Source organism: Oryctolagus cuniculus, chromosome 4, assembly GCF_051225735.1.
Source record: "Oryctolagus cuniculus isolate XC-2025 breed Fujian yellow rabbit chromosome 4, ASM5122573v1, whole genome shotgun sequence".
Taxonomy (NCBI): domain Eukaryota; kingdom Metazoa; phylum Chordata; class Mammalia; order Lagomorpha; family Leporidae; genus Oryctolagus; species Oryctolagus cuniculus.
The window spans coordinates 34,999,494-35,014,874 of NC_142870.1; the positions used below are offsets into that span (position 1 = coordinate 34,999,494).

The 15,381-nt window shown below is 36.2% G+C and overlaps 1 long non-coding RNA gene across 2 annotated transcripts in view; it reads right to left on the reverse strand.

The window, feature by feature from the left end:
• The window catches only part of LOC149126949 (uncharacterized), a 223,534-nt gene that overhangs the window by 42,206 nt on the left and 165,947 nt on the right, over positions 1-15,381 (reverse strand). For both annotated transcript variants that reach the window (XR_016232374.1, XR_016232375.1), the window contains exon 3: positions 166-209. This is a non-coding gene — a long non-coding RNA (uncharacterized LOC149126949). The remainder of the gene's footprint in view (positions 1-165; positions 210-15,381) is intronic.

Genomic DNA, 15,381 nt, shown 5'->3' on the forward strand with positions numbered 1-15,381 from the left:
AAGGCTGTTAGGAGGGGAAGACAAAATATTGTCTCAAAAGCTCTTACCTTGGCAATCTCAGTGCAGTCTTAGCTTCGGCCTTGAGCTCCATCAGCATAGAGAAAGTACACATAGGTCTTAAGAAGCTACCAAGAAATGTAGAGAAGAACTCTGAAGGTGACTTACCTTACATCTTGCAGTCCGCACATTTTCTCCTTGCAGTAGTCAAACTACAAGAAAAAGTAAATACATATTTCCAAGAAATCAGATATTATAAGATATTACTAAGACATTTGATTATATATGTATAAGTATATATAATTAAGTGTATAACCTGGTATGAAATTTGTGCATGGTATGTTAGTAATCATTGAAAGCTACATTTATGTTTAAAATACAATGGCATTGTTCTTGTTCATTTCATGCCACTGTTAAATGCCTATTGTAGCTTCCTTTGCCTAAAAAAATTCTTTCATAGATACTGCATCTAGGAAGGAGACAATAATTTTTGATATTCAAAACAAATTCAAGAATTTTAAAACTTTTTTATTTTTAGTTAGCTTTTAACAGATGCAATACAGTTCATAGGTAAAATTCTGAGAATATATGGTATTCCCTTCCTCCTACCCTCCCTGTTTCTGTTTTCTTTCTCTCTTTCTTTCTCTTCCTTTCTTCTTCTCCTCTCCTCTCCTCTGTTCTCTTCTCCCCTCCCCTCCCCTCCCCTCCCCTCCCCTCCTTTCCCTTCCCCTTTTTAGTTTTTGAGATAACATTTTAAATTTACAATACAAAGACTTAATGCTTCACCAAGTGAAAAGTTTAACAAGTAAAATTAAAAAAAAAAAAACACCCTAGTTTAGCTGGAATATAGGCAAGGGCTATCAATAATAATTGAATGCCAAGCTGACCATTTCATTCATATACAGTAAATTTTAAAGTAACCACAGATCATTGAAACTGTCATCTCTGGGGTGGGTTGATGCCAGGGCCCTGACTGACTGGGGAGCTGAGTCTGAACACTCCTGCTGCTGGGAAAATCCAATCGATGCCTCATTAGCAGCGGAGGTGGGAGACAGGTGGGGAAACACTGGGCATCCATACTATGGTTTTCCAGACATAGCTGAAAGTTTTTTTCTGACAAACCTGTTTTTGCTTTTAATTGGTTATTCAAAGGAATGCTTTGCAAACAAGCACTGAGACACTATCTTAAGAATTAAATATTCATGATAACTAAAAAAAATAACTTTTGCTTTCATAAATAGAATAATATTTTCTGTTCAATGTTGCCCCGATTTTTAGGAAAGCATCTTTTTGATTAATGTTTTTATGCTGGGGGGAAAGGGCCAAAAGCAAGACATTCAAGTATGTTGCCAAGCAATAAATATTCTGCAAGCTTCATTCATACCTCCTACCTCATCATCTCATACATTTTCTTGTCTTTCTCAAAATGGTCTATAGGTTATTAAAAGGTATTTAAAAAATAAAGAAGGATGGGAGCTTCACACTGAATATGTAAGAGCTTTGTATACTATTTGACTTCTTCTCACTTCTGTTCAAATCTTACAAGATATAAAATCCTTTATCCTGGGGCATCATAGGAGCTTAGTATTCTGTGAAACTGACTGAAAAATACTCTCCTAGAATCTGCCATTCCTCATTCTCCCCCTAGATTCTACTTTAGTGTCTTCAGAGGCACTGCATGCCATGACTTTCTGTGGCTTTTTAAATCTATATAGTCATTGGAAAAATCATGTAAAACACAGACATTTGGCAGAAGTGGTAGAAAAAATATGCAGTGAGAAATTTATTTAATTACATTTTGAAAACTTAGCTGAGATCAGTGTTCAGAACTTTAGCAACAAGTATAGTTGCATCATTCCCTTTAGCTTGTCAGCATTTCTTTTATGCACTGTCAGCTCTTGAAATTATTGAGCTAAAACTGGAGCACGAAAATATATTCATGTTGTGTTTCCACCCCCAGCTCACAACTCCCACAAAAGGGTAATTATTTATTTTTAAAGACTACTATCTGGTTACTACCAGGTTTTACTTCAAGTGGAACTTTGCTAAAAATAAGAGTAGAAAATACAAAATTCAGAGATTGGGAACTTATAAATGTCCCAGAAATACAATCTAGGTCTAAGTCTCAGTGGAATCTGAGATATAGTTATCTAGAAATGATGAAAATCAGAATAGTCAGAAATAGATGTAGAATCACAGAAACAAAAACATAGGGTTACCACTACATGAGTTTTCAGTGGAAACGAGTACAATGTTATGAGAAAATAAGATGGAATAGAAGCAGTTAAGATTTAAATTTATTTGAGTAATTTTGAATGATGATGGCATCATGCCATCAATAAATTAAAATACCCAATAGAGGTTGATTTGAGAACAGCTGCCAATAGGTAATGGTTATTCAAATAAAATTGATGGGACATGGAAATGGAAGCAGCCTCAAAAAAAGACACATGAGAGTAGTGAGTGTTCAAATTAAGAAAAGGGATTATAACATTTGCAACAAATATATACAAGCATTTATTGTGCAAGTAATTAACAAGAATTAAATTCTTGTTTTTATCAGTGTTCGTCATGGTATTTTTCCCTACCATTCGGAGCATACTACAACTATACTTAAAATTTCTCATATAATACAAAATCTCATATCCATATGATAATAAACTTTATCTTTAAAGAAATATCTGTATTCACCGGCGCCACGGCTCACTAGGCTAATCCTCCGCCTTGCAGCACCGGCACACCGGGTTCTAGTCCCAGTCGGGGTGCCAGATTCTGTCCCGGTTGGCCCTCTTCCAGGCCAGCTCTCTGCTGTGGCCTGGGAGTGCAGTGGAGGATGGCCCAAGTCCTTGGGCCCTGCACCCCATGGGAGACCAGGATAAGTACCTGGTTCCTGCCATCGGATCAGCATGGTGTGCCGGTCGCAGCGCGCCGGCGGCGGTGGCCATTGGAGGGTGAACCAATGGCGAAAGGAAGACCTTTCTCTCTGTCTCTCTCTCTCACTATCCACTCTGCCTGTTAAAAAAAAAAAAAAAAAAAAAAAAGAAAAAAAAAACCTGTATTCAATGTCAAATATCAACTAATTCCTAATCAGATCATCTGAGCAGTCATTTTAAAAGTTGAAACTTGTGATCTTGATGAAAACCCTTTTTATCATTAATACTAAAGTAAAAAGAAATTTTGTATTTAGCCTAATAATATTGCAAACAAAAAGAGTTATAATACTTGGATATATTAATTTGTGAGTAAACATATTAGGAGATAAACACACATACTACTGAACACAGATAACATATTTAATGCATATAATAATTTATAACTAATTGGGGTAATATAAGGCATAGAATGAGTATTAGAAGTAGATAGCAAAACAAATCATATACCTGTAACATTGTTAATGTTTCATAAATCAATTATGGAATTTTGAAGAGAGCATTGAGGGATTAGTATGATCAGGCAAAACTTCAGTGATAAACAGAAATGTGCTTGGTTTGAATGGGAAAAATTGAAAAAAGAAAATTTGCAAGGGATGAAGCAGGCACAATATAGTCCTTAGCCTACAGAAAAACTGCACTGTAATAAGGAAACCAGTCATTTGAACCAAGATTTAATTCATGGGAATCCAAGATATGAAAATGAATTATATGTTGCTATAGTAGGGTAAGGTTGGCAGGCACCTAACTCAGACTCTAAGAGTCAATTCAGGCATCACAGACAGAATAACACCTTAGAGAATGTCTGGTTCTCCCAGACAAAAGAGTCAAAAGAGTGCTTCCCTTTTCCTGTGCAAAAGCACTGATCCATGAGACAGCACAGCCATATAAAATACAGAATAGTAAAGGGTAAGTGAAATAGTCAATGGTGCAGAATGTTGAGAAAACAGCCATGAAATATAATGGAGGAAAATAGCAGAGAAGAAGGTGAATGGAGCAAAAGAGGTAAACTAACGATGCACCGACTTAAGGACCTAAAGGAATGTGGACAAAGGCTGTACTACGCTCACTTCACATGCTGCTCCTCCTCTCCCCCCATTCTGAAGAGCAAAGGACATGTCACCCTATTCCATGGAGTTGTCCTCTGGGAAATGGAAAAAGTCAGTTTCACCTTCAAATTCTAAATACTCAAACTGGCTATGTGTATGCTAAAATTCAAAACAGAATGGTATATAAGCACAAATCTGCAACTTCATTAAATATCATAATTATAATGATGCATGAAACACGCCCACTTAGAAAGTGTGCAACTTCATGTAAACAATAACAGGAAATACCACACAAAATATCAGACAAATCAGACTTCAGTGGTCAAGTAGAAACTTCATTAGTGAAAATTAAGAACACACACAATGATGACAAATCTCACAGCAATAATCTGGACCAATCACAAAAGGAGCACAAACAAATAAAGGTGCCTCTTAGAAAGAATAGATGAATGAAACAAAGATAATGGTGTGCAATAAAACTTCCTACAGGAAAGTGGAACTGAAAGCAGAACTTGGCCTTCCTGTCTTTCCTCCCTCCCAGCCCGCCTTCCCTCGGGACCTCAATGACTTGTTCATGAGCTCTTATTAAAGACTAACAACAGAAAAGCTTATAAACATAAAAAAAAATTAGAGCATAAGACTAAATACTCATAAAATTGCAAAATATAATTAATCATACATTTCCTGCAAATATCTCTTCTAAAATGACTCCATAGTTATAAATGCACAAGAACTCTATTTTCTTTAATACCCATATACTCTCATACACACACACATACTGCATACAAAGCTATTTGCTGACAAAATAAACTTGCTATGAGACTTAGGGCGATATTCAGCATACACTTGAATACAGATTCGCCAGATCAGCTCTCCAGGCATGAATTTCACCTGCTCAACATTTTATTTGATATCTTTCTCAGGTTATAACTTGTTATCGGGGATTTCAAGTTTTCCATGTCAAAAATGAGTGCTATTAGAAATGATGCTTTCACCCTCAAAGACATGTATACATTTTTTTCCCATTTGATGTGTAAGAGAGCATTTCTAAATAAAGAGTATGGATTATTTAAAACTGCACACCACTGAGACGCTATGTCTTTTTCTCCTTTTGCATCTGCCAGCCTCTGACAAAACCCTGAATTGAGGGGCTGACAAGTATTGAATTGATTTGAATATAGTGATACCCACTGTATTATTTTTATCATATTAAGTTGAACATCATTGTAACTTTACTTGTAAAAGCACCCATTGCTTTTGACTGAAGAGCTTCAAGTCTCCACATTTTGTATAATAATCTAATTATTATTGGAAATAAAGCACAGTGCATGAAAAATATATTTAGAAACTATTGAGCGCTAAGTTCCTAAACTGTAAGTTTCAGGCTTAACTCCAACTAAAATAAACAATGAGGTATAAAGCATCATTTTCCATCCTTTTATCCAAGTAAATATGAAATTCCTCTGTAGAGGCAAATGGTAAAATTCAAAAGAGATTTTATTAAAATCTCAACAAGCAAAATGTTGACAGGAGATTCTTTTGTACAAATGCTGGATAAGAAAATAGTCCCATCTTCAACTGCAGCTTTGAATGTCAGGAGAGTATTTTTCTAATACATCATTTTTTAATATAAACCCTCTATGAAAGCTGAGGATTAGAGCCATAGTAAATATTACCTTATCCAAGGGGAATTTTATTGGTGGTGTAAAAGTGGAGGTTGTAGACTAATGTCGTGTACCTGGAGAGGTCAATCCATTTAAGCAACATACATTTAAGGAACACATATAGTCAATTTTTTCCTGTTCGAAGATCCCTGGATCATCTTAGGCATTTAGCTAATGCTTGTGTGCTGTGTCTGATGGAAGAAATTGTCTTTAAACTTAAAATGGTTCTTACATGTGCTCTCATAAAAGAACTTATGCTAATGCTGTTACAGAAATCCGGATTGGAAAAATTCCCTTAGTTCAAACAGGCACCAGAAGCTGGGTGGAGGATCAGCAGAAGCAGTTTATTAACATTGATGAGCCCAGTAGAATCACTTCCCAAGACTGGGTGGCCAATCCAGTTTTCTTACAATATTTATAGGTTCATCAGCATCATACATTAACAGTGATAGCAATGGTGGGCTTAATTACAGTATGTGAGACTCAGGACCACCCCTGAGACCACACTTATGGGGAACTTGAATGGGGGAGTTTCAGAAAATTTTGATTAGGTCACCTATCCAGACATTTTAGCACCTATGGGGAACAGAGATATGGATGATTGCCCAGACATGCCAATATCTATGGGAAACTGGAACAGGGGTCACAGTAAACAGAGATTAATGCATCTGACCTCCTCAAGGGTCTTGTCTCTTCCTTGTCTCTGTCTCTGGTCATGGCTTAAGTTCCTCTTCCATACTATGAACATGTGTTTCAATCTGTTGAGTCTACCACACAAGTCACCCAACACACATGACAATCAGGTCCATCTTTTTGCTTACTGCACAAACAAAGAAATTTGTTCTTTTGAGAAGAGAAAAACTTCATTACTGGCCAGTAAGGAGAGCAAGAGATATGACAGAAATCTATATCCCCAATCTGGGGGAAGTTTTATAATTTAGGTAGGAGAAAACTGGTATGCAGAAATGCTGGCAAAGCAAGATCTGCATGGGGAGGTTTTGAATCCGGGCAGCATAGCATGATCGTGTCCTAAGCAGCTCTCTAAGAAAACACGGACTTAAAAAGTAAAATCAGACACATTGTTAAAGCACAAGATGGGGAAACTTTCAGGAAAGGAATGGGGAGATAAAACAAGTGGCAATTAAGTTTGGAATGTGAGGGTAAACTCGTTCAACAAGCAATCCAACCCAATATCAGATTCTTATGAAAAAAAAAAAAAAAAACAAAGCACCAATTCAAGGAGTAACTCTAAGAATTCCCACGTTAGTTGTTGATGCATGTTCAATGTACGCATTTGTTTTGCTTAGTACACTGACTAGTCAGCAATAATCACCAGAGAAAAACAGATGACAGGCTTCACTTCAGTTCTGCTTTTCTTGTTTACTATGTAAGAGGATATGCTTTTTTCCCTTATCATTGATCCAAGTTTTTAAGGTTCATAATCAAAATAAAAGATTAACTAACAGAAAGTATATTTGATTAAAAACTATCATTAGACTACTCCCTGTTAATCTTGTTGAATGAAAGAAACAAACTTCTCCAAAAATATTGGTTTACAGACACAGATTCACTATAAATTAGCAACTTGCCAGTGGTAAATAGTTTCAGATGGTTGCGATGGATAAATTGGAAACAAAAAAATGCACAATTAGTTGTAAACTAATTTCACCCAAATTCTACCTACCTCTTGTATTGAATTTGCTCAAGAGAAAGGGGGCATTGTTTTGAAACTATGTTCAAAACTTTTTTCATTAAGAAATATTGTCAAAAAACAAAGGAAACATTTATATAAGTAAATTTTTGAGAAATAATGCTTTATACAGGATCTTAAAAACTCCATTGGAAATAATTGTCTGGAGATCTTTCCAGTCTTATGTAAACTATCAGATATATATTTTAGAAAAGATGAGGTAAACAGTTCCCAGATGGGATATACAAGAAGTAATAATCCTAAAATAAACTTTATATTCTGGATAACAAAGTGATTCTCCTAGCATCTGCCTAATACTGTGAGTGTCCTCGACATTTTCAAGGAGATCTGCAAAAGCAGATAAATCAGACTGCACCAAACCATACTAACAGTCATCAAATTATTAATTGTATGTTTTCGAGGATTGTCATTTAAAAACTACACAAATAACTACGTTTAAACACCATCACAATATCAGATTTCAAGGCATACTAAGGGACAGTGATAATCAAAACAGCCTGGTACTGGCACAAAAATAGACATGTAGACCAATGGAACAAAATAGAAACCCCAGAAATTAATCTACAACCAACTAATCCTTGACAAATGAGCTAAAATCACTCCTTGGAGAAAGGACAGTCTCTTCAACAAATGCTATCGGGGAAATTGGATCTCTACAGGCAGAAGTATGAAACAAGAACTCTACTTACACCATATACAAAAATCAATTCACAGTGGATGAAGGATGTAAATCTGTGATCTGATACCATCAAATTACTAGAGGAAAACATGGGAGAAACTCTGCAATACATTGGTATGAGCAAAGACTTCTTGGATAAGACCCCAGAAAGATAGGCAATAGAAGCAAAAATAGAAAAATGATATTACATCAAGCTAAAAAGATTCTGCTTGGCAAAGGAAATACTCAACAAAGTAAAAGGCAACTGATAGAATGGGAGAAAGTCTTTGAAAACTATACATCTGGTAAATAATTAATATCCAGAGTATATAACCAGTCAAGAAACTCAACAACAACAAAATAAACAATCCTATTTAGAAATAAGAAAAGGTCATGAACAGGCATTTTTCAAAGGATAAAATTCAAATGACCAATAGACATATGAAAAGATGGCGAGAATCTCAAACTTTCAGGGAAATGCAAATCAAAACCACAATGAGGTACAACCTCACACCCACCAATTAGGATGCTGGTGAGGATGTGGAGAAAAAGGTACCCTAATTCACTGTTGCAGGAAATGTAAACTAGTGCAACCATTATGGAACACAATATGGTGATTCCTCAGGAATCTGAAAATAGGTCTAATATATGACCTGCCATGCCATTCCTAGGAATTTATACAGACGAAATGAAATCAGCATATGAAAAAGTTGTTTGTACCTCCATTAATAGTAGCTCAATTCACAATTGCTAAGCTATGAAATCAACCCAGATGCCCATCAACTGATGACTGTATTAACAACATGTAGTATTTTTACATGTAGGAATATTTCTAAGCCATAAAAAAAGAATGAAATCATGTCTTTTGTGACAAAATGGATGTTACTGAAGACCATTATGCTTAGTGACATTAGCTATTCCCTAATAGTCAAATATCATGTTTATGCTGATTTATGGTAATATAGAATACAAAAAATAAACACAACATATAAGAATGAAGCTGACATCTTATGATTTGATTATTATTTATAGTCCTTATCTATATTCCTGTGAACAGTGGTCTTTCTGCTTTTTACTTGTTGAACATTATGGTTAGTGTACATTAAACATCTAATATAAAGTAAATTGAAAGTATGTTACTGTAACAATTACAAAAGGAAGGAGGAGGAGCTGATGGAGGGAGTCTTTCTGCTTTTTAGTTGTTGAACATTATGGTTAGTGTGCATTAAACATCTAATATAAAGTAAATCAAAAATATGTTATTGTAAAAATTACAAAAGGAAGGAGGAAGGGCTGATGGAGGGAGGGGGTTGAAGGTAACAATGGTTATATTAGAATTGTATCTATGAAATACATGAAATCTGTTCTCTTTAATATTAATAAAAATTTTAAAAATAGCGAAAGTTATTTTGTCACAGTTCTGGATGCTACAAGTCCAAAATCAAGGTGTCTACAGCTTTAGTTGCTTCTGAGGATACTACCCTATCCAGATGAAACTGGATAATGGGGGGGGGAGACAGGAGGGGTTTTATGAGCTGCATACTAAAGAAAGCCAAGACTATGTAGAAAGAGTACCCATAGAAATATGGACATTAAAAGTAATTCTGGTGAAACCTCAGAAAGAGAAGAGATAATGGAGAGAAAGTCTCCATTTTCACACATAATACATCAATTCTCATGAATGAAATGTTGACCAAACTGTGAGTATTACAGGCCATTCTAGGGAGATCTTAGAAATGAGGCAATAGGAGTGTGTTGAAAACTGGAGGACAGGAGATCCTTGTTTTAAGTGTCACAGAGATCATTTGCATTGTGTGCATCTTCTTGTGTTTTGAGGAAGGTAGAAAATGCAGATGATCAGAGGAGCCAAGATGGTGGAATAGGGATGGAGTTTACTGAGAGTCCAGGAGAAGACAGATTAATAAAAGTGAAGATAGTGTAGTCTCAGGGAAGAATTAGGGAAAAAACAGCAGAGGAAACTTTTCTGTAATTAGAGGGACACGGTGCATCTATGTGGAAGACACTGGTGCCCATGACTTGGGACCCCAGTTGCCAATACTCTCCACACCAGCACTGGAAAGAGAGGTTAGATGAAACCACAGTAGGCCAAGACACTGGCAAAAAAGATACAGGAAGAGCCTAGAGGGAACGAGGCTTGAAGCCCCATGGGAGAAAGTACACCAGCCTAACTAGAGAAGAGAAAAAATAAAAGAGATAGTACGGACATGATTCTCTTTCTTCAATCACTTTACAAAAGCCTATGAGCCAATAGAGCAGGTACCATTTTGGACATATGTAATAGCTACACCAGCTCAGGGCTACACCTGGCAATCAGCCAAACAGGAAAACCTGACTCTGGTGGGGAGTAATAACAGGAGACTAACACCTAGTGAATGTGTGGAGCTTAGGAACTGGGACTGTGGGAAAAAAAAAAACACAACAATTGAGGGTGTGTGGGAGAATTCACAGTGTGGCTGAGACTTGAGTAGTGTCGGTCAGAGATGCCACAAGCTCGGGTGGTCCTGGCTATCTGGTGAGAAACACTGCAGGGGAATCTGGCTAGGGTAGCTCTGGCTACTGGGTGAGAGATATAGTAGGAGAATCTAAGCCTATACTGAGGACTGCACAGATCCTTTGTGTGGTCCTTGGGACAGAGTAGACGAATGTAATACCCACTGGGGCTAGTGCTCAGGCACTTGATTGCCATCGAGGAGAAGAGCTCAGCTGAGCAGAATTACTTCCCTTCTGATAGAGAGAGAGAGAGAGAGAGGGAGAGAGAGAGAGATTTACCATGCTAAACCTGGTTGTGTCATTTAGGCACATGCTTAACCCTGAAGAACTGAACAGAGCACTCTGGCCATACCCACTACAAGCCTCTAGGGAATCACTGAAAACAGACAGTCCAATTACAAACGCCAAACAACAAACATAACATCCAAGGAAACAAGAATAAGGAAGACAACATGATGCTCCCAAAAGAACATAAGACATCAATACAAGATTATGAAGATGATGAGATAGAAGAAATTCAAGAAATGGAACTCAAGATTTATGATAAGAATATTTAGAAGTGACCAAAAACAAATGCATGAACTACTAAAATCCATGCAGGACATGAAAGAATATCTCTCTGATGAAAATAAACTTTTTTTTTTTTTTGCAGAGTTCTGGGTTTTGGGTACTTTTTCTTTTAAGAAGGAATCAAAATGAAATGAGGAGTTTAATAGAACAAGAAATTGAGGTATTAAAGGGAAATCAAAATGAAATGAAGAATTCAATAGAATAAAAAATACAGTTGAGAGCCTTAAAAACAGAATCAGTGAGACAGAAGAGAATATTGACTTAGAAGACAGAGCACACGAAAAAATATAGTCAAAACAAAGCAAAGAAGGTGAAATTAGAAATCTAAAAAATATTGTTGGGATTCTATAGGATTCTATTAAAAAACCCAACATTTGGGTTCTCGGAGTTCCTGCAGGCATGCAGAGAGAGAAAGGGTTAGAAGGCCTTTTTACTGAGATACTAGCCAAAAACTTCCCAGGTTTGGAGAAAGAAAGAGATGCCCAAGACAGGAAGCACACAGAACTCCCAATAAATATGACCAGAAAAGATCCTCACCATGACACATTGTAATCAAACTCACCACAGTGAAAGAATTTGTCACCATTCATCCAGCCTTGCAAAAGATGCTTAAAGATGTGTTACACACAAAAACACAGAAACACACTCATCGATATGAAAGAAGGTAAAGGAAGAAAATCTCTCAGTAAAAGATCACAGGAAGTTCAAAGTACATATTAGAAATATCTTTGGAAAAATGGTAGGGCAAAGTCACTACTTAGCAATAGTCACACTGAATGTAAATGGCCTCAACTCTCCAGTTAAAAGACACAGACTGGCAGAATAGATCAAAAAAACAAACCCATCTATTTGCTGCTTACAAGAAAAACATCTCTCCAACAAAGGTGCATGCAGACTGAAAGTGAAAGGTTGGAAAAAGATATTCCATGCAAACAGATATGAAAAAAGAGCTGGTGTAGCCATCTTAATATTGGACAACATAAACTTTAACACAAAAACTGTTAAGAGAGACGATGAGGGGCACTATATAATGATTAAGGGATCAATTCAACAGGAAGATGTAACTATTATAAATGTATATGCACCTAATGACAGGGCACTGGTTTATTTAAAAGATATGTTGAGAGACTTAAAGGGAGACTTAGACTCCAATACAATAGTATTGGGGGACTTCAATACTCCACTTTCAGCAATGGGCAGATCCACCAGAAAGAAAATCAACAAGGAAACAGCAGACTTAATTGACACTATAGACCAAAGGAAACTAACATTATCTATAGAACTTTTCATCCTACACTTGAAAAATATACATTCTTCTCGGTAGTGCATGGAACTTTCTCTAGGACTGACCACATACTAGACCATAAAGCAAGTCTCAGCAAATTCAAAAGAATCAAAACCCTACCATACATCTTCTCAGACCACAATGGAATGAAGCTGGAAATTAGCAACTCAAGAATCCTTATAGCATATGCAAATACATGGATACTGAACAACATGCTGCTGAATGAACAGTGAATCTAGAAGAAATCAAAAGAGAAATCAAAAACTTTCTGGAAGCAAATGAAGATAACACAACATATCAACACTTAAGGGATTCAGTAAAAGCAGTGTTAAGAGGAAAGTTTATACAAGACTAGTGTCTGCAAATACTAGCTGATAGAATAAAAAAGGGAGAGAACGATCCAACATGGGAAGTGAGATACACAGCAGACCCATAGAATTGCCAGATGTCCTAAAAGCACTCTGGCCTCAGAATCAGCCCTTAAGGCATTCGGATCCAGCTGAAATGCCCATGAGAGTATTTCAGGCATGGAAAGCCAAGACACTCTGGAAAAAAAAAAAAAAACCTAAATGAAAGATCTCGTGAATGAGATCCCAGTGGAAAGAACGGGTCATCAAAGAAGGAGGTACCTTTCTCTGAAGGGAGGAGAGAACTTCCACTTTGACCATGGCCTTGTCTAAATATTATCAGAGTTGGTGAACTCAAAAGGCTTCCATAGCCTTGGCAGCTCATGACAAGAGCCTAGGGTGATTACTGAGGCCATAAACAAGAGTGTCAATTTGTTAAGTCAACAACAGGAGTCACTGTGCACTTACTCCTCATGTAGGATCTTTGTCCTTAGTGTGCTGTACATTGAGATTTAATGCTATAACTAGTACTCAAACAGTGTTTTTCACTTTATGTTTCTGTATGGGAGCAAACTGTTGAAATCTTTACTTAATGTATGCTAAACTGATCTTCTGTATATAAAGAGAATCGAAAATGAATCATGATGTGAATGGAAGGGGAGAGGGAGTGGGAAAGGGAGGGTTGTGGGTGGGAGGGATGTTATGGGGGGGAAGCCATTGTAATCCATAAGCTGTACTTTGGAAATTTATATTCATTAAATAAAAGTTTAAAAAAAAGTCAAAAAAAATAAAAAATAAATCTTAAAAAAAAAGTTTATAGCAATAGTTGCCTACATCAAGAAATTGGAAAGGCACCAAATAAATGAGCTGTCAATGCATCTCAAGGATCTAGAAAAACTACAGGAAACCAAACCCAAAACCAGTAGGAGAAAGAGAAATAATTAAAATCAGAGAGGAAATCAATAGAATTGAATAAAAAAAATTACAAAAGATCAGCAAAATGAAGAGCTGGTTTTTTGAAAAAATAAACAAAATTGACACCCCATTGATCCAATCACTAAAAAAAAAGTAAAGACCCAAATCAATAAAATCAGAGATAAAAAAGGGAATGTAACAACAGACACAACAGAAATAAAAAGAGTCACAGAAATTACTTCAAAGAGTTGTATGCCAGCAAACAGGGAAATCTATCAGAAGTGGAGAGATTCCTGGACACATACAACCTTCCTAAATGGAACCATGAAGACATAGAAAACCTAAACATACCCATAACCGAGTCAGAAATTGAATCAGTAATAAAGGCCCTCCCAACAAAGAAAAGCCCAGGACCAGATGGATTCACTGCTGAATTCTACCAGACATTTAAAGAAGAACTAACTCCAATTCTTCTCAAACTATTCAGAACAATTAACAGAGAAGGAATCCTCCCACATTCTTTCTATGAAGCCAGCATCACCTTAATTCCTACACTGGAAAAAGATGCAGCACTGAAAGAGAATTACAGACCAATTTCCCTGATGAACATAGATGCAAAAATCCTCAATAAAATTCTTGCCAATAGAGTGCAAAACACATCAGAAAGATCATCCACCCAGACCAAGTTGGATTCATCCATGGTATGCAGGGATGGTTCAAAGTTCACAAATCAATCAATGTGACATACCACATAAACAAGTAGCAGAAGAAAAACCATATATTGTCTCAATAGATGCAGAGAAAGCATTTGATAAAATACAACACATTTTATGATGAAAATTCTAAGCAAATTGGGTATTGAAGGAACATTCCTCAACATAATCAAGGCAATTTATAAAAAACCCATGACCAGCATCCTATTGAATGGGGAAAAGTTGGAAGCATTTCCACTGAGATCTGATACCAGATAAGGATGCCCCCTACACCATTGCTATTCAATATAGTATTGGAAGTTTTAGCCAGAGCCATTAGGCAAGAAAAATAAATTAAAGGGATACAAATTGGGAAGGAAGAAGTCAAAATATCATTCTTTGTAGACAATATGATTCTTTATTTAGGGGATCCAAAGAACTCTACTAAGAGACTATTGGAACTCATAGAAGAGTTTGGCAAAGTAGCATGATATAAAATCAATGCACAAATATTAACAGCCTTTGTATACACAGAGAATGCCATGTCTGAGAAAGAACTTCTAAGATCAATCCCATTCACAATAGCATATGCAAATATATGGAGAAAAAACAATCAAATACCTTGGAATAAACTTAACCAAGTATGTTAAAGATTTCTACGATGAGAATTACAAAATATTAAAGAAAGAAATAGAAGAAGATACCAAAACATGTAAAAATCTTCCATGCTCATGGATTGGAAGTATCAATATCATCAAAATGTCCATTCTCCCAAAAGCAATTTATAGACTCAACACAATACCAATCAAAATACCAAAGACATTCTTCTCAGATCTGGAAAAAATAATGCTGAAATTCATATGGAGGCACAAGAGACCTCGATTAGCAAAAGCAATACTGTACAACAAAAATAGAGCCAGAGGCATCACAATACCAGATTTCAAGACATACTACAGGGCACTTGTAATCAAAACAGCATGGTACTGGTACAGAAACAGATGGATAGACCAATGGAACAAAATAGAAACACCAGAAATCAATCCAAACATCTA